We start from the raw sequence: 24,728 nt of genomic DNA, 5'->3' as shown, positions 1-24,728 counted from the left end.
GAAGGAAATGCAGTCTTCTTGAAGAACAATCCCTATTATTAGGCTATGGTCTATAACATAATTTCGTGGCTCCCATCATTGCATAAAAGACAGACTAGTAAGAGAGGAGATCAACAAAGCTGGAACATATCCTCACTAAGCAAATCCCTCCCACCATATCATCTCCTTTAGCTGCAGAGACATCAGAGAACACAAAACTCCTAGCCTTCACATATATTTAAGGTGAAAATAGAACTGGTTGGAGATACGAGTGGAAAGAGAATCAAAAGATTATGAAAAATTATATGTAGATAGAAATATCCAACCACAAACAAGCTTAAAGATATAAAGTAGAAATTTTTCAAAACACAACATCATGAAACAAAAGAAACAAAGACAACCCCCCCAAAAAACTCCATCATAACAGGAAAGATTAAGGAAACCAAGAAAATGATGTAGAGGAATGAAATGAAAAGCATAGTCCTAAAGATAAGACGATAAAGCAAAAAAAATTAAAGTTAAATTCCAAACTTAGGAAAACATATTCACCATAGTGAATACCAATGAAAAGGGACAGATTAATGAAGCAATTCTACACAAGGGAATAGGTATGAAAGACAAAGGAAATTCAATGTAATGTATAATCTATATTTCTGAAAAACAAAAGTCAGCAGATGGTAAAGAAGATTTATCCAACAATATACTTCAAACAAACTTCTCCTAAATCAGGGAATTCAAAAAAGGAGTTTTGACTATATGAAGCACTCTATTCTAAGGACATTTGGTACAGAATATTCAGTATCATGAAATATTATACATAAGTTACTGTTCCTTGACTATAAAGAAATCAGTGAGCAAAACAGAAAAAAATCCCTTATTCTATGGAGCTTTCTTTATTTTGGAATTATGGCATGAAATATGCCAAGTCAATGGCAGAGTTAATTCTAGATGATTTGAGTAAGGTATTTTCTATGTTCTTTGACCTTTTCTCTATTTCTAAAGTTTGTGAAAAAAAAACCCCAAGATCTGGCACTCACTTTTGCTAACTGGTTATCAAACTAAACTTTTGTTTCTTCTGACTACTTTTCTATTTACTGTAAATACACTGAAACAATTTATTAAATATTTGCATAGAACTTCCAAAATCCTAGAGGTGGAAAAGAATAACACTTCAAAAATGTACACTTAAAAACAATAATAATGGGGCAGAGCCAAGATGGTGGTGTGAGTAGGGCAGCAGAAATATCCTCCCAAAACCATATATATTTTTAAAAATACAACAAATACAACTATTCTTAAAAGAGAGACCAGAAGATACAGGACAACAGCCAGGCTACATCTACATCTGTGAGAACCCAGTGCCTCATGAAGGGGGTAAGATACAAGCAGTGGCCCAGGATCCCCCTGAGCACCCCTCACCCAGATGCCAGTGGGAGGAGAGGAGTTGGAGCAGGGAGAGAGAAGGAGCCCAGGACTGCTAAATATACAGCACTAGTCATCTGCACCAAGAGCGTAGACACACAGTGTGTGGTGTGCTGGATACGAGGGAAACAGAACAGTAAAACCTGCGAGCAGGTCCCCACAGCTGGTGCCCCTGGGAAAAAGAAAAGCGAGTGCTTTTTGAAAGTATTAAAGGGACAGGAGACTCACAGCTAGATGGAAGCATCCCGGGACACTCAGCCCAGAAGCTGGGAATCCAGGGGAACTTTGGTGCCCTAACTTCCTGGATGGCAGCACAGCTCTGAGGCCCCTCATGGCAATAAACAGCCTCCAGCCTCTTCCCCATCTGGTGCGGCCCCTCCATAGCAGAGCAGCAGCCTGAGACAGGCCACACCAACAGCGACTTCCTGCACAGCAGCTGGGCAAGAATCAGAGACTCTGGTTGCATGCAGCTGCCCAGAACAAGCCACTACGGGTCACTGTTCAATCAGGAGAGAAAGGCGAGGAGCAAGCGGGAAGGGACACTGTTTTCCCAGTTTACAGATGCACCAACTGCTCACGACCACCTGTATCTCCGTGAAAAGGCAGAAGAATTTGATCCATACCAGAATCACACAGACATCCTCCCCTGAGGGAACCTAGGGAGATAGCCTTAACCAATCTTCCAGAAAAAATAATTCAAAATAAAGGTCATAACAATGCTGATGGATTTGCAGATAAATATGCAAGAGCTAAAGAGGGAGAATGCAGAAATAAAACAATCTCTGAAAGGACTTAAAAGCAGAATGGATGAGGTTCAAAAGGCCATTAATGGAATAGAAATCAGAAAACAGGAACATAGAGAAGCTGAAGCAGTGAGAGATAAAAGGATCTCCAGGAATGAAAGAATATTAAGAGAACACTGTGACCAATCCAAACGGAACAATATTCACATTACAGGGGTATCAGAAGAAGAAGAGAGAGAAAAAGGGATAGAAAGTGAATTTAAAGAAATAATTGCTGAAAAGTTCCACAAATTGGGGGAGGAAATAGTTGCTCAAACCACAGAAACACAAAGAACTCCCAACAAAAGGGACCTAAGAAGGACAACACCAAGACACATAATAATTAAAATGGCAAAGATCAAGGACAAGAACAGAGTATTAAAGGCAGCTAGAGAGAGAAAAAACGTCACCTATAAAGGAAAACCCATCAGGCTATCATCAGACTTTGCAACAGAAACCTTACAGGCCAGAAAAGAATGGCATGATATATTTAATGCAATGAAAAGAAGGGCCTTGAACCAAGAATACTGTATCCAGCACAATTATCATTTAAATATGAAGGAGGGATTAAATAATTCCCAGACAAGCAAAACTTGAGGGAATTTGCCTCCCACAAACCACCTCTACAGGGTATTTTAGAGGGACTGCTCTAGAAGGAAGCACTCCTAAGGCCAAATAAATGACACCAGAAAAAATAAAATCACAGCAAAGAAAGCAGAACTATCAATATTAACTAAAGTCAGAAAATAAAATCAACTACCCACAAAAGCAGTCAAAGGAAACACAAAAGAGCACAAAATACAACACCTAACACATAAAGAATGGAGGAGGAGGAATAAGAAGGGAGAGAAATAATCATCAGACTGTATTTATAATAGCTCAATAAGAGAGTTAAGTTAGACAGTAAGATAGTAAAGAAGCTAACATTGAGCCTTTGGTAACCATGAACCTAAAGCCTGCAATGGCAATAAGTACATATCTTACAATAATCACCCTAAATGTAAATGAACTTAATGCACCAATCAAAAGACATAGAGTAATAGAATGGATAAAAACTCAAGACCCATCTATATGCTGCTTACAAGAGACTCACCACAAACACAAAGACATGCACAGACTAAAAGTCAAGGGATGGAAAAAGATATTTCATGCAAACAACAGGGAGAAAAAAGCAGGTGTTGCAGTACTAGTATCAGACAAAATAGACTTCAAAACAAAGAAAGTCATAAGAGATAAAGAAGGACATTACATAATGATAAAGGGGTCAATCCAACAAAAGGATATAACTACTATAAATATATGTGCACCCAATACAGGAACACAAACATATGTGAAACAAATACTAACAGAATTAAAGGAGGAAGTAGAATGCAATGCATTTATTTTAGGAGACGTCAACTCACCACTCACTCTAAAGGACAGATCCACCAGACAGAAAATAAATAAGAACACAGAGGCACTGAGCAACACACTAGAACAGATGGATGTGATAGACATCTATAGAACTCTACACCCAAAAGCAACAGGATACACATTCTTCTCGAGTGCACATGGAACATTCTCTGAAATAGACCACATACTAGACCACAAAAAGAGCCTCAGTAAATTCGAAAAGATTGAAATTCTATGAACTGACTTCACAGACCACAAAGGTATAAAACTAGAAATAATTGTACAAAGAAAGCAAAAAGGCTTACAAACACATAGAGGCTTAAAAACATGCTCCTAAATAAGCAATGGATCAACAACCAAATCAAAATAGAGATCAAGCAATATATGAAAACAAATGACAACAACAACACAAAGCCCCACTTCTGTGGGATGCAGTGAAAGCAGTTTTAAGAGGAAAGTATATAGCAATCCAGGCATATTTAAAGGAGGGACAATCCCAAATGAATAGTCTAAAGACACAATTATCGAACTTGGAAAAGAAGAATAAGTGAGGCCTAAAGTCAGCAGAAGGAGAGACATAATAAAGATCAGAGAAAAAATGAATAAAATTGAGAAGAATAAAACAATAGAAAAAATCAGTGAAAACAAGAGCTGCTTCTTTGAGAAAATAAACAAAATTGATAAGCCTCTAGCCAAACTTATTAAGAGAAAAAGAGAATCAACACACATCAACATAATTAAAAATGAGAAAGGAAAAATGATGATGAACCTCAGAGAAATAAAAAGAATTACTAGAAACTACTATGAAAACTTATATGCTAACAAGCTGGAAAACTTGGAAGAAATGGACGACTTCTTAGAAAAATACAACCTTCCAAGACTGGCCCAGAAAGAAACAGAAAATATAAACAGACCAATTACCAGCAACAAAATTGAAGCAGTAATCAAAAAACTACCAAAGAACAAAACCCCTGGGCCAGATGGATTTACCTTGGAATTTTATCAGACATACAGAGAAGACATAATACCCATTCTCCTTAAAGTTTTCCAAAAAATAGAGGAGGCCGGAATACTCCCAAACATTCTATGAAGCCAGAATCACCCTAATGCCAAAACCAGGCAAAGACCCCACCAAAAAAGAAAATTACAGACCAATATCCCTGATGAACATAGATGCAAAAATACTCAACAAAATATAAGCAAACCGAATTCGAAAATACATCAAGAGGATCATACACCATGACCAAGTGGGATACATCCCAGGGACGCAAGGATGGTACAACATTCGAAAATCCATCAACATCATCCACCACATCAACAAAAAGGACAGAAATCACATGATAATCTCCATACATGCTGAAAAAGCATTTGACAAAATTCAACATCCATTCATGATAAAAACTCTCAGCAAAATGGGTATAGAGGGCAAGTACCTCAACATAATAAAAGCCATAGATGATAAACCCACAGCCAACATCATACTTAACTGCAGGAAGCTGAAAGCTTTTCCTCTGAGGTCGGGAACAAGACAGGGATCCCCACTCTCCCCACTGTTATTCAACATTGTACTGGAGGTCCTGTCCATGGCAGTTAGACAAAACAAAGATATACAAGTAATCCAGATCAGTAAAGAAGAATTCAAACTGTCACTATTTGCAGATGACATGATATTGTACATAAAAACCCTAAAGACTCCACTCCAAAATTACTAGAACTAATATTGGAATACAGCAAAGTTGCAGGATACAAAATTAATACACAGAAACCTGAGGCTTTCCTATACACTAAAATTGAACTAATAGAAAGAGAAATCAGGAAAACAATTCCATTCACAATTGCATCAAAAAGAATAAAATACTGAGGAATAAACCTAACCAAGGAAGTGAAAGAACAATACCTGGAAAACTACAAGACACTCTTAAGAGAAATTAAAGAGGACACTAACAAATGGAAACTCATCCCAGGCTCTTGACTAGGAAGAATTAATATTGTCAAAATGGCCATCCCCCCCAAAGCAGTCTACAGATTCAATGCAATCCCTATGAAATTACTAACAACATTCTTCAATGAAATGGAACAAATAGTTCTACAATTCATATGGAAGCACCAAAAACCCCAAAAAGCCAAAGCAACCCTGAGAAGGAAGAATAAAGTGTGGTGGGGGATCTTACTCTCCAATTTCAAGCTCCACTACAAAGCCACAGTAATCAATACAATTTGGTACTCACACAAGAACAGAGCCATAGACCAGTGGAACAGAACAGAATCTCCATACATTAACCCAAACATATATGGTCAATTAATATATGATAAAGGATCACGAACATACCATGGGGAAATGACAGCCTCTTCAACAGCTGGTGTTCACAAAACTGGACAGTCACATGTAAGAGAATGAAACTGGATTATTGTCTAACCCCATATACAAAAGTAAATTCAAAATGGATCAAAGACCTGAATGTAAGCCATGAAACCATAAAACTCTTACAAAAAAACATAGGAAAAATTCTCTTGGACATAAACATAAGTGACTTCTTCATGAACATATCTCCCTGGGCAAGGGAATCAAAAGCAAAAATGAACAAGTGGGACTATATCAAGCTGAAAGGCTTCTGTACAGCAAAGGACATTGTCAATAGAACAAAAATGCATCCTACAGTATGGGAGAACATATTCATAAATGACAGATCCGATAAAGGGTTGACATCTAAAATACATAAAGAGCTTATGCACCTCAACAAACAAAAAGCGAATGTTCCAATTAAAAAATGGGCAGAAGAGCTGAACAGACACTTCCCCAAAGAAGAAATTCAGATGGCCAACAGACACATGAAAAGATGCTCCACATCGCTAGTTATCAGAGAAATGCAAATTAAAACCACAATGAGATATCACCTCACACTAGTAAGGATCACCACCATACAAAAGACAAACAACAGCAAATGTTGGTGAGGTTGTGGAGAAAGGGGAACCCTCCTAACTTGCTGGTGGGAATGTAAATTAGTTCAACCATTGTGGAAAGCAGTATGGAGGTTCCTCAAAAAGTTCAAAATAGAAATACCATTTGACCCAGGAATCCCACTTCTAGGAATTTACCCTAAGAATGCAGGAGCCCAGTTTGAAAAAGACAGATGCACCCCTATGTTTATTGCAGCACTATTTACAATAGCCAAGAAATGGAAGCAACCTAAGTGTCCATCATAGATGAATGGATAAAAAATATGTGGTACATATACACAATGCAAAATTATTCAGCCATAAGAAGAAAAGAAATCCTACCCTTTGCAACAACATGGGTGGAGTTAGAAAGTATTATGCTCAGTGAAATAAGCGGAGACAGATAAGTACCAAATGATGTTACTCATAATTGGAATATAAGAACAAAGGAAAAAATTGAAGGTACAAAACAGCAGCAGAATCACAGAACCCAAGAATATACTAACAGTTACCAAAGGGAAAGGGACTGGGGAGGATGGGTGGGAAGGGAGGGAGAAGGGGGGTTGGGGAAGAAAGGGGGCCTTATGATTAGCATGTATAATTTGGGGAGGGGGGACAGGGAGGGCTGTGCAACACATGGAAGACAAGTTGAAAAAAAAACAATAATTACAAGAATAAATTGTAGACAAAAGCAATTACCTGGGTTTTAGATCTAGCAGAAGGAATTTTAATACAAGGAATGTAGAATCACAGATTCTGGTTCAAGTCCAGTCTGTGCTGCCTAATACCTGGATGACCTTGAGAAATTCCCTTCAACATCTCATACTTTGGTTTCTCTAGATACACAATTTGGATAATGTCTATCTCAAAAGACTTGTTTAATTTAAAGTATGCACCAGACTTCACATTCTTCTTTGTAATAACTACAAGGTACAAGGTAGCTCTTAAAGCTACTTCCATTTCTTACTTATTTTTCTTTTTTTTTAACAAGTCAAAAGCACATCTGGAAAATGATTTAGACAACAGCGGTGCTCAGTACTGCATATACATTTGAATCACTAGGGAAACTTTTTGAAAATGCAGGTGCCTGAATTCCATCACTAGGGATTCTTACATAATTGTTCTCGGGAGACAATGAAGCTTCATTTCTGTAAAATCTCTCCTGGTGGCTCTTATGTGCAGCTAGATTTGAGACCCACTTATTTAAAAACATTTCAAATGTTATTTTCTGACTATCTTATTTTCAATACCTCTAAATACTTTCACTTGTGTTAAATTGCATATGCCCTATAAAACATCCCTGACCAATCAAATGCAAATCCTCATTAATTTTACTTCCCAAACATTTCCAGTTCATCTTCTACTCACTTTACATCATGTAAGCAGCCTGGACTTCATCTTCCACCTGGGTAATTAAATAGCCTCCCAACTGTTATCTCTATTTCCATGTTATCTCTCTTCTCAAATTTCTTTTTCAGGCCAGTAATAGAATATCACCTACTAAATATTTTCAATGCTTACTTACCATGCAAGATGGAGCACAAGTTCTGTGCCTTGTCCTTCTATGTCCTACACCATTTTTCTCATGCTTAACAATGAACATCATCTCTTGCCACTTCTATTATACAATCTGTGGTCTTTTAGCATCAAATTGATTGTATGTCATAACACTTCATGAAATGCTGTATATCATTGTTTATGCCCATGCTGTTTCTTCTGAAATGCTCTTCCTTTCTTTATTTTCCAGGTTCAATCTTTGAAATTTATCTCACAAATTAAGTCTTCCTAAAAAACTCCTGAGATCTTTATTCCAGGCAAAAAAACACCTCTCCTCTGGTCATGAAACCCCCAATGCATTTACCATTCTATTAAAATTCTATCAAGCTTCTCAATGAAAGTATAGTGTTGTTGTGACAATGGGTTTCATCCCTGGAGAAGTTCACTATGGATTCAATGAGATTGTAAAATGACAGTGAACATTCTTGGGGTAAAAGGGTTTATACCCTTTTTTCCCACAGTGACAGGTCAATTACTAGAATTCAGTCCACTCAGAGCTAGTCTGCATGCAGCAAGCTGGTCGCTGCCTCTGGGCCTTTCTGCTCCCACAGGCATCTCAGTCTCTGTCCTTGGCTCTACCACCACTCCAGTTTCTGCTCTCCTGCAGACTTACAGCCCTGCAGTCCAGCAGCTATGCCATGTGTTGCCCAGAGCACTGGGTGGAGCTCTTTATATAGAGTCAATAGCAATGTATTGCTCACATGTGTGTAATGAGCTAGCTGACCAGGGCCAGGTGAGAATACTGGCCATAGGGACATTCACTTTATCCACAAGTGTCTATCCTATTGTTAGGCAGGAAAATAGATATGAGCAGGGGGGAAAGAATAAGTTCAGGAAAGCCCAATAAAAAAAGACCCTGGGTTAATGAGTTAATCAGTTAAAGCTCAAAAAGTCAGGATCAATTTAGGCTGGAATGTTTGAATATTCCCCAGATAAATGAGGGCACTCAGCAAAGCCCATGTCTTTATTGTGTTAATCATGCAGGCCCAGATTATTTTTTAACTTTACCTATATGCTGTTTTTTCTCCTTCAGCCCTAATCGAGCAATTTGCAACCTGGGCAACTACTTTAGCAAGTGGGCCCACAAATAAACAACATAATAAAAGGCAGGAAGAATTCGATCTTAAAAGTAAGATTGCATTTTAAAACCCAGGAAGTTAAGAAGTAAGATTCTTAACTCACTCTTTAGCAAGCAGACAAAAGCTCAGCCCACCTTGGGGACTAGGCAGGGAGTCTTGTTTGATATGCTGCCAGACCAAGATTCTGGTATCTCAGGGAGAAATCAGAGCAGTAAATTCCTTGTGTTAAGTTAATTTTAAATATTCATGGACCACTTAACAAGTCTCCACCCTCAGCCTGTGGTCACATTCCTGAAAAATCCTTAAAAGGGGAGCCCCAACTTTTCAGGGCTCTCCTGTCTCTGAGTTTGCCCACATTTTCCAAGTGTGTAAACTTTCTCTCTTTCAATAAAACTTCAACCTTACAAGGCGCTTCTTCTTCCTGAGGTCACCTGCTGACCTTTCTCTCTCTTTAAGTAACTTTAAATATAATTTTGACTCTGCTTCACTACTGTGCCTCTGCCCTTCAATTCTTTGTTGCAGTGGGGATAAGAACCAAGGAAAATACACAACACTCCCCCCAACACTATCATCTTACCCAAAAGTTAGCAGATTACCTGCGGTGATCAGTAAATATGAATGATTAATGGAAAAGAAAAGTTTATCAGCAGTGAATTTATACTTTCTAGAGTAGAAAAATTCCTCACTGCAAATGGCAATTAAAACATTTTTACTGAGATTTTAAGAATCTTTTAGGTTATTTATAGGATTACCACATAGAGTGATGGAAATGTTATACTATACATCTTATGGGCTCATGATGTATATGTCCTGGAATATATGAATGGGATCCCATTTCCTTAAACTGTGAGGGTCATACATGGTGGTACAGGCTAGCCTAATCAAATATGCAAATACCTTAAAGCAGTAACTTTTTATATTACAGAATATTTTACATTTATAAATTAATAGAAGAGTATTCATCTCAAATTGAACTAAACATCTTTTTAAATTAGGAGAATTCAAAGTATTTTTTTTAATGTCCTTGAAGGGAAAAGAGAGAATGCAAACTCCACAGTCCAAGCAGGTTTATTACTAAATCTGAAAGGGATCTCTCTGTTCTGGCCAGCAGAATAAAGAAGGTGTCTCTTATAGGCTAAGAGGCTTTTTATGGCCTGGTATTTTGGTGGGCTTGTTGAGGGAAGGGGTCAGGGAAAAGGTGAGCTTGTGGCTTGCTTACGTGTCCTCTGGAGAATACTTGTAGCCCAAATAAGATGAAACCTAGGTCTCTCTGGGATGGTGGGTGGGCCTATTAAAAAAAGCAGTACTTCCATCTAGATTCTATCACTCCTTAAGTCTTTTTTATAGCATTGTTTCTCACCAAGAAGCCCCCAGTAAGCAATTTATACCTTTTAAAAAAGGTAACCCCTTTCAATTCAAAATATTTTTGTTTAATTATATTAATCATGAGAAGTGAATTTCTAAAATAAGTAATAAGAAAACAAAAATAATGTTTTTTAAATTTAAATCTCAACTAGAAAAAAACTAGTCTGGGATGCTTCTTTTATAATTGTGACAGATGTTTGCATCATATTTAGTTTCTTTTGTCAAAAGATCTTTTGACTTTGCATTCTTCAGCAGCCTTCTGCCCTGCCTAGATGCCACACATAGCTTAAGTTTACCTCACACAGTGAATTTACAAACACTGAAAAGGAGAGTTTAAGAGGTATTCCACAAGCACAAAGCGGTTCATCAACAGATTTTAAGAACTGAAGGCTGTCTTATAGACTTTATTAAGGTAATACTTCATCTTCAACTTCAGTTTAGTACATTTGCAGGTGTGAGTAAAATTGCAGTATTTCCAGAATCTCTCATCTGGCCTTGTGCATCTCCATATCAATAGGTGTTTCCAAGGGGTAGAGGAAGTACCATCTACATATCAATAGGTGATTACAAGTGGGGTGGGGAGGGAGCTCACACTGGAATGGGAGAGGTGAGGTGGGGTCCGTTTTCGCAGCCAGGTCATGAGAGACGCAGGCAAGCAGAAGTAGACAACTGATTTTAGGCAATAAACAGGTTTCTTCCACTTTATTTTTCCCTTTGACTGATTTGGTTTCAAAGGTTTATTTGCCCTGGGCTGGAAACATATCTTCCCCCAGAGTTAGAGCAGACAACACAAATAATCAGAGGTCTCACAAAGATGCCAAGCCTGAAATATGAGTTGGATGGTTTGGGATGATGACCTGGTTTGGGCAACCAGCACGTCCATTATAGGGTGAGTATTGTCACCAGCCACACTGTCCAGGCACATGATGCATTCTTGACATAGGCCGCATAATGACCTGGAATAATTCCAAAATCTGATACAATTTTTTCAGTCTGTGAAATATTCTCATTGCTGATGCTGATTACTTGATGTTGTGCCCGAAATCACGAATTCCAGGAGACCACCAGGGAGCCAACACAGATGCAAAAGCAAAGAGCCTTTATTCGAGCCAACTCGAGCTCAATCTCACACCCACACCAACGCAGTGGCCAGGTGCCAGAGAGAGCAAGTTTCCAAAGAACAAAGGTTTTATGGGTTTCTAGGGAGGTTTGTGGGGTGATGGTCATGGCCCTGGCTGATTGGGGCTGGGGGTAGTTGGTGGGGTGATAGGTCATGGTTTTGGTCAATTGGCAGGGTCTAGGGGTGGTGGGTGCACTTTTTGCTGACTGGAGGAGAGAGAGAGACCAAGCTCCGATTGGCTGAAATAGGATCCAGGTTCCAATTGGCTGAAGTAGAACTCAGTCCTGATTGGCTGAGGTAGAGTCCAGGAGCTTGCCCTTTCATTCCCCTCTTTCTTTGGATCTTAAAATGGGACCCAAACATGGGTCCAATGAGGTTTCACAGTTGTAAGGAGATAAAGGCTGATACTGTTGTCTTAGCACCATCAGCTGAACTGTATTAATTCTATTTTTGACAAAAGTCATCAGTCTATTGAGGATACAGGGTCCAAAGGAAAGTAAGAGTAACAGTATTACTAGAGGGCCCATTGAGGTGTGAAGGGCCCCCACCAGTAAGATGGCAAACTTCTGGCTTCTCTTCGGGGTCCTCAGTTCCCACCGGCGCCACCTGAAGCCCAATCACCTCTTGCTCCCCTCCCAATCCCAGCACCTAGCCAACAGCCACCAGCCCCATAGAAGTGACACCTCAATCAATTCATGCCCCTTCCTATATAACCCAGTACCTTTCCCTAATAAAGTGGAATTCTCCGGTGAATTGCTTCTATGTGTTGCTCCTTTCCTTTCATTGGTGCCGAAACCCGGGGGACGGGACACCCCAACTGGGCCCCGTCTTCCCCCCGAGACCAGCAGCAGCTTGCCCTCGTCCTCTTTTTCCGGCGCTGGCTCATCACACTCACCACTCCTCTCTGGCCTTTAGGTAAGTTTTCCCCCCAGAGTGGGCCACTCTTCCCCAAGCTATCGCAGTGCCATTGACCGTGATTGTCCGGCAAGGCCCTGACGCTCAGGGATGAGGAGGGAACCCTCCCTGCCTCAGGCCTTCACGGCTGTGGCGGACGCTCAGGCCTCTCCTCTGACAGTCATAAACGCTTTCACCGTCCCTTCCATCAGTGCTGAAACTTTTTAAGCAAAATTTCCCCGGGGTGGGCCACTCTTCTCCGAGCTATCGCAGTGCCATTGACCGTGATCGTCCGACAAGGCCCTGACGCTCGGGGATGAGGAGGGAACTCTCCCCTCCTCAGGCCTTCACGGCTGCGGCGGACCCTTAAGCCCCTCCTCTAACAGCCATAAATCCCTGCCTCAGGCCTTCACGGCTGCAGCGGACCCTCAGGCCCCTCCTCCGACAGCCATAAATCCCCGCCTCAGGCCTTCACGGCTGCAGCAGACTCTCAGGAACCCCCCCCCAACAGCCATAAATGAGGTGACTCCTTTGCAGATGAGAACGCTCCCTTTCCCCACCCCCTCCTCCTTCTGCTCCATCTGCCAAAATCTGTTCTGTCTGCCAAAAACTCCTAGCGCTAGGTACCTCATGACTCCAGCACTCTGCCTTCTTAGGGAAGTCTGGGTGACAACCCACACTTCCTAAGAAATTCTGACTCATATCTGAGTTTCCGCAGACCACCAAGGATCATTGGGGATGCCCTTTGTCTCCTTGTGGTCTGCTTCCAGTCCGAGGATCTCCGTTCATCTTCCCCTGTTTGTCTCCTTCTCTGTCCTTTAGCCATGGGGGCCTCCTCATCCCTCCCTGAAAGTTCACTTCTTGAATGCCTGCTTAAGCATCTGGCTACCCTCTCCCTGATGCCTGATATAAAACCAAAACTTCTCCGTAAATATTATTCCCAAGATTGGCCGACATACCCCCTAGACAATAACAACCAATGGCCCGCAGGGGGAACTCTTGATCCTAACATCACTCGCAATCTTTTTAACTACTGCCAGTGCCTGAAAAAATGGAAGGAGATTCCCTATATCGAAGCTTTCCTCCTCCTCCTCCTCCCCGCCCCCTCCCAAGTTCTCCTAGCCGGCAAGCCGCCACCCCTGCAGAAGCCTCCCGTTCACTCCCTTCCCCTTCTTCTCCTACAACAGCCCTTCTCCCTTCCTTCCCCACCATCTCCACCCCCATCTCACCTCCTCCGCCTTCATCCCCCACAAATTAAGCCTGAGCCTTTCAGCCCCCCCTTTAACTAGGTCCCGGGGGCCTCCTCCATCTTTGCCCTCATCACCTATTTCTCCCCTGTTAGGGACCGCCTTTGTCTTCTCACATGTTTGTAGGGAGAATGGGAAAGCACCTTCCCCCATGTCTGAACGCAGCATGGGAAAGCACAAGCTAGAGAACAACCGGTGCAGTCCTTAGAAGTTATCTGTCCACAAAAACATATCTTGTCCTCGAAGATGAGCCAAGACTCCTCACTCTGAAAATAGGGAGACCTTGAAGATGTGTAGAAACATCACCCCTGCTTCCAGCTATGCCCTTCCCCCACTTGCCAATGTGGCAGGAATGGACAACAAAGAACATTCTGTTTACGCATTCCATAAGCAATTAATTGGAGCCCTGCTGTAGCTCAGTTAGTAGAGCATGGGACTCTTAACCTCAGAGTCATGAGTTCAAGCCCAACTAAAGAAGCAGAGGCAAGCAGCTGGGCTGCAGGATGGCAACACGTGAGTCTGATTCTATCTTTCTTTATTTTCTTTGCCCCGCTTCCGCACTTCAGGACCTGCTTGAATAGGCGCAGCTAGACCGCGTCACTCCCCCACAGACTGAGCCAGAACCCTTCAGTCCCCCTCGGACTTGGTCCCGAGAGCCTCCCAAAATTATCGCTCCCCTCCGGGAAGTAGCAGGATCCAAAGGCATCGTGCGCATTCACGTCCCTTTCTCCTTAGGAGATTTAGCCCAACTAGAGAAACGCCTAGGTTCCTTTTCCACTGATCCCACGACATACATCAGGGAGTTTCAATGGACCCTCCAGTCTTACAGCCTCATGTATCATGACATTTTCATGCTCCTGGCCAATACTCTCCTCCCTGAAGAGCGTAGACGAGTTTGGGACTTCTCCCAAACGCATGCTACCGAAACCCACAGGGCTGACCCCACCTATTCCCCTGGCCCCACTGCTGTCCCTGAACAAGACCCACACTGGGATTATAACACCGCCGTGGGTTTCCACTCTCGAGATATTTTTGCATCCTGCTTAATAGCAGGTCTGAAAAAGGCAGCTCATAAAGTAGTCAATTTTCAAAAGCTCCAAGACATAATTCAAAAGAGAGACGAAACCCCCTCCGAGTTCTTAGGCAGACTCACTCAAGCCCTATTACAGTATACCAGCCTGGACCCAGAAACACCTGAAGGAAGACATGTCCTTATGACATACTTCCTAGCTCAAAGCTACCCTGACATTAAAGCTAAACTCAAAAAGCTAGAACAGGGCCCCGCTACCCCACAGACTGAGATCCTAACAGTGGCCTTTAAAGTCTTCCATTACCGGGAGGAGGAGAAAGAATGCCGTAAACAAAAGGCTGATCAGGCCAATTTCCAAATGTTGGCCCAGCAGATAAAACCACAACCTGGGCGCCCCTCTACAAACAAGCCCCCACCAAGAGCTTGTTTCAAGTGTGGAAAAGAGGGACATTGGTCAAGGGCGTGCCCCTCCCCCAGATCTCCTACCACCCCATGCCCCAGATGCCATAAAAAAGGCCACTGGGGGTCTGATTGCCCAACCACCCAAAGGGGAGGCTGGACGAACAACCCCCATCCTAAGCCCGCCATAGTGGGGCTGGCAGAAGAAGATTGACGGGGCCCAGGAGCTTCTCGCCCGACCATTTCGATCACCAAACAGGAGCCCAGAGTTACTTTAACAGTAGACGGTCGCCACATCTCCTTCCTCCTAGATACAGGAGCCACCTTCTCAGTCTTGCGAGAATACCAGGGCCCTACCATGCCAGCCATTACTCCTATAGTTAGGGTAGGAGGTAAACAGATTTTCCCATTAAACACCCCCCCCTTTTATGCACAATCCTAGACAATCCCATACCTTTCTCCCATTCCTTCCTAGTTATGCCCCAGTGTCCCATCCCTTTACTAGGACGAGACATCCTTTCCCTCCTCTATGTTTCCATAACTATATCCACTCCCACAGCCCCCAGTACTCCCTTTCTGATGGCGCTCCTAGCTGACGACCCCCCTCTACCCAATGAAAGCTCCGGTTCTGCCCTCATACACCCTGTAAATCCCAAAGTTTGGGACATTACAAGCCCCTCTGTGGCCCTATGTCCCCCTGTCTCTATCAAATTACATGACCCCTCTCAGTATATCTGTCAGGCCCAATACCCCCTAACCACTTCAGCCCTCATAGGCCTCCAACCCATCATTCAAGATCTCTTAAACAAAAATTACCTCAGACCCACTCACTCCCCATTTAATACCCCCATATTAGCTGTTAAAAAAACCAACGGATCTTTCCGCCATGTCCAAGACCTTCGCCTCATCAACATAGCCGTTGTCCCTATCCATCCCTTAGTTTCAAATCCATACAGCCTTTTATCGCAGATCCCTTCCTCAGCATCCCACTTCTCAGTCCTAGATCTCAAGGATGCATTTTTTCTATCCCTCTAGACCCCTCCTCCCAAGATTTTTTCACCTTCACATGGATGGACCCATGCACCAGACATTCTGAACAACTCACTTGGACAGTTTTGCCACAAAGCTTCCGAGACAGTCCCCATATTTTTAGACAGGTCCTAGCTCAGGACCTCAAACAGTTTCATCCTGATCACTCCAAGTCCACCTTATTACAATACATGGACAATCTTATACTCTGCAGTCCCTCGTGGGAACAGTCTCAACTTGACACTGCCTCCCTACTTAACCTTCTAGCTTCCAGAGGTTACCAGGTATCCCCCGTCAAAGCTCAAATCTCTTCCCCTCCTGTCACTTACCTCAGATTCCTTCTATCTCAACAAAGAAAGTCTATTACCTTAGACAGAAAATGGCTCCTCTCTGACCTGCCCGTTCCCAAAACCAAGACAGAAATCCTTTCCTTTCTAGCCCTGGCTGAGTATTTTAGAGCGTGGATCCCTAACTTCTCCCTGTTGGCAAGACCCCTATATGACCTCAGCAAGGGCCCCCCTAAAGAACAATTATCCTCCTCACCCTGACACTCCTTCATTAAGCTCTGTCAAGCCCTTGTGGAAGTCCCAGCTCTCCATCTTCCTGATTTGTTGAAGCCCTTCTCATTATACATTCATGAGAGGTCCAGTCAAGCTCTAAGAGTCCTAAGCCAATATTATGGCCCATCCTTTGCCCCAGTAGCTTATCTCTCCAAGCAATTAGACCCCACAGTTCGGGGATGGGCCCCCTGCCTATGAGCATTAGCCGCTAGACAGCTCTTGCAGAAGGCAGCTCATAAACTGACATTCAGGGTGCCCCTTACCATTCTGCCCCATTACCTAAAAGATCTCTTAACCTACAAAAGTTTAAAGACTCTCCCTCCCTCCAGACTCCTGACCTTACTGTCCTCTTTCTTCCAAAATCCTGTTCACCCCCTTTGCCATCCATACCCGAATCATGACTTTTTCCTCCTTTACTGCACTCTCGCTTTTTTTTCCTCATTCCTATTGTCTTCCCCACCACCCCAGCCTCCTTTGTATGGCGATTCAAAGTCAGACAGACTTACACACAGCATCAAACAAAAGTTACTGCCCTCATTGCCACACCAGAGTGCCCTCTGAAAAGCTGCTCTGAGCCTTTATACCTCCACTTTCCTCCCTCCACTGAAGTGTTACCTAGCAGCTACCCTTATTCTCCCTACCTTTGCTTCCTCTATGACCAAAAACAAGCCTATTGCAGGCAATAGTCAGACACCTACAGATGTCCCTACTAGTCTTGCACCATTCACTACATGGGTAACTTCCAGTACCCACAGTATTACTCCTCCAACCATTTCATGAAATATCCCAACGGCTCATTCTCCTTATAAATCCCAGATCCCTGAGACTCTCGATGGGCCGCCGGAGTCACAGCCTCAGTTTACTACGGGGGGTCCTTGACCCCCCACGGCACCCTTCATATCCCTCGAAAGTATGTTCCCTCTCATTCCCAGATCTCTCAAGTTGCATCAGATAGCAGACATTCCGAAAAAGTCATTATCCAAACTCTTGACGGTGCCTCTTCATCTTCTTATCCCCGCCCCTCTTCCAATTTCTCCTACTCTTCATTACAGCTCATTCAGGACACCACCATCTTTCTCAACCACACCCTTAACACAGCCAATTGTTTCTTGTGTGCATCACTACAGCACCCACTGCTGGCCACCGTGCCCCTTAATATTTCCAACTACTCCTTCCATGCAGAAAGACAACCCCTCTACCCCCTGGCAGACATACCCCTATGGGAACCAGAATACGCAGATAATCTCACCATCCACCACTGTGTAGGCCCAACTCCACCCCCCTCCAGCGCACTTCACTGCCTCTCTATCTACACCCCTACCTCTGGCTCTAAGACTTTTACACAACCAGGACACTTCTTTTGGTGTAATGGCAGTCTTTTCAACTCACTGCTTCTCAACTCCAATACACCCTGCATTCTCATCACCTTAATCCCACAGTTTACACTTTACAGCATGGCAGAATTTCTTAAGCTCCAACCTCCCTTGCCCTCGTGCACAAGATGAGCTGCTTTCCTTCCCCTCATTGTCAGTAGCTCTTTGATCACCTCAGCCATTGGGGCAGGGTTTTCGGGAGAAGCCTTGGGTCACTCTCTATGGGCAGTTAGAGATCTCAACGCCAAACTTGAGGGAGCCCTGACATCCACTTCCAATTCCCTAGCCTCTCTCCAAAGACAGGTCACTTCGCTAGCTAAGGTCACCCTTCAAAACCGGCAGGCCCTAGATCTGCTTACAGCTGAGAAGGGCTGCACCTGCGTCTTCCTCCAGGAAGAGTGCTGCTATTACATCAACGAATCCGGCATTGTAGAAACTGACATTACCAAACTCACCGACCTTGCCTCCAGTCTCCACTCTGCTTCCAATTCCAACCCATTCGCGTCAATACTAACAAACCCCCTCCTCACCTGGCTCTGGCCCATCGCAGGCCCCATAATAATCATTCTTCTCACCTGTCTCTTCTTACCCTGTATAATAAAGTTCAACAAATGCCAAGTCGGGAAAATCTCTAATCAAGCTTTCAACCAGCTTTTACTCAGGAACTACCAGCTTCTGGCCACAGAAGATCCCTCACCCTCACGTGACCTCCTCACCACACACTGAGATGGACCCCTCTCTCCACTGGAAACTGTTCCTGGAAACAATGGCTGCAGACGCCTGGCTCCTGACACCCATATCCTCTTGGCACCATTGGAATCAACAGGTCCTCAACCTATGGTTACAGGGAACCTTCATTGATTTCCAAACCTGAAGAAGTCCACATCTACTCATCCTTACTGTGGGGAGTCCTATCAACCCTTTCCTCCCAATCCTCAAGCCCTCACTCCCTTCTCTGCCCCTGTTCAGCAGGAAGCAGCCAGAGAGAAAGCAACGTCCACAACCCCATAGAGGAGAAAGGGGGGAATGAAGGGCCCCCACCAGTAAGATGGCAAACTTCCGGCTTCTCTTCGGGGTCCTCGGTTCCTGCCGGCCCCACCTGAAGCCCAATCACCTCTCGCTCCCCTCCCAATCCCAGTACCTAGCCAACAGCCACCAGCCCTGTAGAAGTGACACCTCAATCAATTCATGCCCCTTCCTATATAACCCAGCACCTTTCCCTAATAAAGCAGAATTCTCCGGTGAATTGCTGCTATGTGTCGATCCTTTCCTTTCAAGGTGGAGACTAGGGTTGTTAACCACAGGGAATTGTTAAATAGAGATTAAAACCATCCTTGTTGTTGTTCCCATTCTCTCTTAAGTTTGGCTAAGCCTTCTCAGACTTTAGCCATAGATTCTTCCGGGTGATCTGTAAAGAAACAGCATTCTTCCCCAAGGGCTGCACATAACCCTCCTTGTTGTAAGAAAATTAAGTCTAAACCTCTCCTGTTCTGACAGACAACTTCTGACAAAGAGGTTGAGGATGCCTGAAGGTGGGAGATGGAGGTTTCTATTCTCTCCAGGTCTAAATCTATAGCAGCTCTCAAGCTATTATAATGGGAGCTCTGCATTGTTAATGAAGCTACTCCAGTCCCAACCCCTGTCAGCCCTATTCCAAAGAGCATTGCAATAGTTAATGCTGAAATGGGTTCTCTCTTAGCGTGTCCGATTTCACTCAAATATCTCTGATATATTTCTTCTTCTGAGTGACATATGATTTTAGGGAGAAGCTGGACTAAGTCACAAAATCCTTTAGTCTTATTTAAGAACTGCCCGTGGACACAAGGTGTCAAGCCTGTCGAGCAGGGGGGGTACATAATAGTCTGGACTGGAGGGGTTTATGGTTGTATTACAGAGGGGTTGATATTGAAGGGGGGATATCCTAAACAGAGGCTGTGACCTGACACTGACTGTAAAGTGAGTCCTTGAGTTCTCTGGTGCCATCTACAAGCATTAGGGTCAGAAGTTGTATTGTACTGACCCAAAATCGTGATTCCCTCATAGAAGGGAGGGCGAATGTCATAGCAGAGCCAGCAAGATTGGGTAAGGCTGGGTCTGGTTGCATCGAGGAACCTGTAAGCTTGGAACATCAGATCCCAAAGTGGATGTTGAGAGGGGTTGAGGAAGGGAGGGTTCTGTGGGAAGGAGGCCAGAATGGGGGTGATTGTGTCTGCATCAGAGGTGTTATTGGACACAGATGTTATGGCAGGTATAGGGGAGGGCGATGGGAGATAGGCATTGTGGTTGTCTGAAATTTCGGTGGAGGAGGTGCTAGCACAGGGTTTGGGCCTATTCTCTGGGACCTGGCTAGAGGCCTTTCAAGCAGCCTGAGCATAAACAAGATTCCATTATCATATCCTCTCTGGTAGAGTCATAGTCCCCACATAAGCCCTATTTCCCAGTTTGTTTCTTTTTTTCCTGCATCTGTAAAGGAGACGTCAATTAGGTTTCAGGCGGGATTAGTCATGCATTGGGTGTGAGTTGTATTTCATTGGATTTTTATGAGGCCTGGGGGAGGCTTTCCTGTCAGCCAATGGCACGTCCCAGTCTGCTCACAACCCCAATTTTTACAGAAAAAATCTGTCCACCCACCACACTGTGAGACCTTGGCATGGTTGGTTGAGGGGGCTGGACATATATAGAAGCAGGTATTTTGGAGTTCTTTCATGGAAGCCTGAGTACCACATCCTGGTATCCCTATTCTACCTTCGTGCCAAGGGTCTTGTTTGAAGAGAGTGCACAGGTCCACAGTGAGAGTAGGCCACCAGGTCCCCCTAGAGTATTGTCCTGTTAACTGGACTACCATTTGGTGGGAAGCTGGGGTAAGGATTTGCCATGTACTATTATAGGGGGTATGAGGGTTAGGGTCACGGGTTTCCGCATGAGGAAGGCATAGTATAAGCAACATTAGTGGGGTAAGTGAGAAGAGCGCAGTCTTAGCTTCAGAGGATTGCTTTTGTCCGGCTGACTTTTCCATCCTGGAACAAAGTCTTTGAGAATGGTGTGTGGGTCAACTGGTCTGACGTGGGTGCAGTGGACCCAGGAAGTAATCCCGTCAACTTTGAGAGCAGTGGGAGTGGTCAGGATCATGATGTAGGGTCCCTTCCAGCGTGGTTGCAGTGTCTGGTGTTGGTGTCTCTGGATGTACACCCAGTCACCTGGATGATAGCGGTGCAGTTCTGGAGAGGGTTCAGTCTCATAAAGAGCTTTCAGCTTAGGCCAGACCTGCTCATGGGTTTTTTGCAACACTTGGAGGGAAAAAAGGAGTTGGGGATCATCAAATTCAGTAAGTACTTCGGGTTTGAGAGTGGGAATAATAGGTGGAGGAATGCCATGTATGCTTTCAAAAGGAGTAAGTCCCATCTTATATGGGGAGTTATGCACTCGATAAAGGGCAAAGGGAAGGAGAGTTACCCAGTCTCCACCAGTCTCTATGGATAATTTAGTCAAGGTCTCTTTTAAAGTTCAGTTCATTCTTTCTACCTGTCCTGAACTTTGGGGCCTATATGCACAATGTAATTTCCAATCTGCCCCAAGAATCTGCGCTACTTCCTGAGTTACTTTGGAAGCAAATCCTGGTCCATTGTCTGAGCTTATCTTGGCAGGAAAACCATACCTTGGCAGGATGTCTTCTAACAACTTCTAGGCCGCGGTCTGCGCAGTCTCATGTTTGGTCGGAAATGCCTCGATCCAACCTGAAAAAGTGTCTACAAACACTAGCAAATACCTCTACCCATATTTTCCAGGCTTTGCTTCTGTAAAATCTACTTCCCAATAGGTGCCTGGTCTGTTTCCTCGGAGTCTGGTACCAGGGTTGGGCACCAGGGCAGTCACGTTTGTCAGTTATCAAGCCTTGCAGCTTGCTACGATTTGTCCAATTTTTGATCGAGAGTGTCTGATAGTGATGTGAGCATGTCACACCATGTCTTACATTTTTCTCATCCCCATGTGTGTAGCCCAATGCATTTTGGTCAGGACACATGGTCCTAACTCTTCCGGTAGAATGATGCAGTCAGCAGCTCTCCACCACCTATTTAAGTAGTTGGTCATGGGTAGCTGCTTGATCCATTTTGTGTCTTCATCAGTGTAGGAGGGGGTGTCTGGGAGGTTAGGGGCCCCTGAGTCTGGCAACGTGGTCACTAGGGCATGGTCCACTGAAAGGGCTGCCTGTCTGGCACATTGGTCTGCTAGTCTATTTCCTTTGGCAATTGGGGTGTCAGATTTTTGATGGCCCGGGCAATGAATTATAGCCAGGGCTTTGGGTAGCCAAAGGCCCCGTAGGAGGCCAAGAATTTCTTCTTTATCTTTGATGGTTTTTCCCTCTGCAGTTAATAGCCCCCTCTCTCTGTAGATGGCTCCATGTATGTGGGCAGTGGCAAATGCATACCTACTGTCCATATAGACATTAAGGCATTTGCCTTTGGCCATAGTCAATGCTCTAGTCAGTGCCATCAGCTCTGTCCGCTGGGCTGAAGTCCCTGGAGCCAGTGGCTCAGCCCAGACAGTTTCTGTCTCAGTTGTTACAGCTGCCCCTGCATACCTTACTCCGTCTTGCATGAAGCTGCTTCCATCGGTATACCATGTGGCATCTGCTTCTGCCAGTGGCTGATCTCGCAGGTCGGTTCTGACTCCATGAACATGAGCCAGGATATCTCCACAGTCATGGAGTGGTGCCTCCCAGTCCGGGTCAGGGAGGAGGTTGGCTGGGTTCAGCGAAACAGGAGTCTGGAACAGAATTCTAGCTGGATTTAAAAGCAGTCCTTGGTAGTGCATTAGTCGGGCATTACTTATCCATCTGTCTGGTGGCTGTTTGAGCACCCCTTCAATTGCATGTGGGGTAGTGACATTTAATTCTTGTCCTAGTGTTAGTTTGTCTGCATCTTTGACCATGGTAGCCACTGCAGCAATGATTCGCAGACAGGGATCCATACAGCAGCAACAGTGTCTAGCCACTTGGAGAAATAAGCTATGGGCCTTTTCCAAGGGCCATGTACTGTATCAGCACTCCTTTAGTTACTCCTTACTTTCATATACGTATAGGTAGAAAGGTTTGGTTAAATTAGGAAGCCCCAGTGCAGGTGCAGAGAGTAAGGCCTGCTTCAGTCTAGTGAATGAGTTTTCTAGAGTCTCTGTCCATGTAAACTCTTGTCTTTCTTTGGTGGCTTCATAGAGGGGTCTAGCTATTTCTGCAAAACCTGGGATCCACAATCGGCAGTATCGTGTGGACCCTAGGAACTCACGCATTTGGTGGACATTTTGTGGGCATGGTATTCTTAAGACAGTCTTGCCTCTTTTCTTGCTTCTGTGAGCCATCTCTGTCCCCCTTTAATTTATAGCCTAAGTAGCTTACCTCTGTCTTGCAGATTTGGGCCTTTTTGGCTGAGGCTCAGTAACCCAAGACTCCTAGTGTTGAAAGCAGGTCCTTGGTGCCTTGCAGGCACCTCTCCGTGTCTTCAGTGGCTACCAGGATATCATCAAATACTGTAAAAGAGTTAATTCTGGGTGTTTAGATTGGAACTCACTCAGGTCTTCATGTAGGGCCTCATCAAAGATGGTGGGCGAGTTCTTGAATCCTTGGGGTAGCCTGGTCCAGGTGAGGTGGCCGCTGATCCCTTTTTCTGGGTCCGTCCACTCAAAGGCAAAGATGTTCTGGCTCTTAGGTGCTAGAGGCAAGCTGAAAAAGGCATCTTTTAAATCTAGGACTGTATACCAGGTTCGGGTGGGAGGCAATGAGCTGAGGGAGGGTATATGGATTTGGGACCGTTGGGTGTACATCTGTCATTCGCTTGTTTACCTCCTGCAAGTCGTGGAGGTAAATAGTCAGTTGAGTTTGGCTTTCGGACTGGTAATAGGGGGGTATTCCATGCTGACTGGAAAGGTCTCAGTATGCTTAACTCGAGTAACCTTCTAATGTGTGGAGTGATTCCAGCTCTTGCTTCGAGTGGCACTGGGTATTGCCAGACCCTGACTGGATCCATGCCTGATTTCAGTTCTACAAATATTTCTGGCCTATGTTGAGCTAATCCCACTCCCCCTGTCTTGGCCCAAGCTTGGGGAAATGTCTGTAGCCAATATTGTTAAATCATGCATTGGTGATAAGGGTGCCTGGTGCAGGCGGTAGTCATCTTTGAGGCTTATAGTGAGCAGCTGTATTGGATGTCCTTCTTTGTCTAGAATTTTTGTTCCTTCTGGGTGAAAGCTTATTTGTGCCCCCACCCACCTTGGTGAGCAAGTCTCAGCCTAATAAGGGGTAGGGGCATTCTGGGATGACCATGAATGAGTGGGATACCTGGCCCACACCAAGGTCCACTGTTCTTCGGGTAGTCCATGAATATTGTTTCATCCCAGTAGCTCCCTGTACCCATGAGGTTTTATCTGCCAATTTTCCCTGGGGTTTTAATAGAATAGAGTGCTGAGCTCTGGTGTCCACAAGGAATTCTATAAGTTGCCCCTCCACTTTTAGGGTTACCCTGGGCTCAGGGAGGGGTGCTGAACCCCATAGTCCCTAGTCATCAATGCCTTCG

Source organism: Manis javanica, chromosome 8, assembly GCF_040802235.1.
Source record: "Manis javanica isolate MJ-LG chromosome 8, MJ_LKY, whole genome shotgun sequence".
Lineage (NCBI taxonomy): Eukaryota > Metazoa > Chordata > Mammalia > Pholidota > Manidae > Manis > Manis javanica.
The sequence above is the reverse complement of the archived record's forward strand: the minus strand, read 5'-3'. Positions refer to the sequence as shown.